The following is a 1628-nucleotide window of genomic DNA, read 5'->3' as shown; positions in this document are numbered from 1 at the left end:
CGAGGGCGGGGGGCGGGCCGGGCCGGGCCGGCGGCGTCTCGTCCCGCACGGACTTTTTCACTCGGTCGGTCTCGCCCGGCGCGGATGATTGATTGGGCGGGGCGATGCGGGACGAGACGGGACGTGCGTGCGCCTCACGTGGAAAAGGGGGGAAACGGAGCCGGATCGGTGGAGCTTTGCAGTTTTTCTATTCTCTCTGTAGTACTCCTACCACTGGGGGCGGCGACGGGCTGGGGGTCTCCGTCACGCCAGGACGCGGTAACCGGAGCGAGCGAGGAGCCCCCGCCCGCCCGTCCGTGCTGTCCCGCTTGTCGTTCGTACGTACTACGCTTCTGCTCTGCCTTCCTCGGCACATCTCCAATTGACTTGACCCGCCGGCTGTTACCACCAGTAATAATATAATTACTACTGCCACCGCCGGCTGAAACCGAAACATTTTTCATTACCAGTGCAATGCTGGGGGTGGTTATCTTATCTTTGTTTGTCTCGTCGCCGCACGCTGCTGGCATGCCGCTGCAACGGCAGGGGGGGAAGAAGGACGGCACGCATGGCCAGGATGATACTCAAGGACGCACGCACGCACGCACGGCCTCTGACGGTTGTTGGACCCTGACTGTAGCTGGATCCAGGCCGCCCTTCCTTTCTCTCTCTAACACTCATCACTTTTTAAAAAAAAATTGTTCGTCCTTCTCTTTGGGACTGACGAGGCTCCTGATTGCACAGCGCGGCTTATTTTAGCGGCGAACGACGTCGCGATCCGGGGCTCATTTTCTGCGCGTAGCCCTGAGCTGCACCATTTGGAACGGCCTGTACTTTCTCTCCACTTCGCAGTTGTTTTTAATTAGTCTGGACGGCAACGGTTTCGGTCGGTCAATTGCTCCACCGATCGGTTCAACGGGCCGGCGGCGTAGCGTATCCACGCGCGTAGACGCACGCCCGAGACCGCTGTATTTTCTAATCATAATCATATCATATCATCGGTAGAAAATACGTCCACCGTCGGTACTTTGTTGGATGCAAGGAAAACTTTTGGATGCAGTCTAATCATCTCGTTTGGAGACGAGGTAAACTTTAGGTATTACCGACCTTCGTGCGAAACGAGCATACTGCGTGAGGATTGAGGTAGGAGACGGTGGATCGCCTTGTTACAGCCCTGCCAGTTTTGTTTTTTTTTTGCATCGAACTCAAGAACTTTATTAACTTAGAATCATAGTTTTACAATCCGCCCGTAGGCAAGAGGCTAAAAAAACAGGGCTTACATCAAGCCAACTCTCAGTTCCATCGAGTGTACTAGCTAGGCGAGCATACTGATGCGCCGGTACGTTGGCCTCCCTGCTGACATGCGTGACAGATAAAGAAGCAAACGAAGCACCTAGCAGTTTGTCCTGAAGGAACCTAGCAGTGTACGTCTACCGGTCTTTTCCGGTACGGTTCAGTCCCTGGTCCAAACACGTCTCTTATTTAGGCGTAGATCGTCCTCTCCGGCCGCTCGCCACTGGTTATCCAAACCTTCTGTCCATTGACAGGAACGCTTCTTCCTTACTGTGAGTGAAAGCTAGCATCGATCCGAAAATGAGAAGACACGGATAGTTGGAACAGAATTACACATAGTTGGAACAGAATTCCGC

This window comes from Triticum dicoccoides, chromosome 6A, assembly GCF_002162155.2.
Source record: "Triticum dicoccoides isolate Atlit2015 ecotype Zavitan chromosome 6A, WEW_v2.0, whole genome shotgun sequence".
In the NCBI taxonomy this organism is placed as follows: domain Eukaryota; kingdom Viridiplantae; phylum Streptophyta; class Magnoliopsida; order Poales; family Poaceae; genus Triticum; species Triticum dicoccoides.
The sequence above is the reverse complement of the archived record's forward strand: the minus strand, read 5'-3'. Positions refer to the sequence as shown.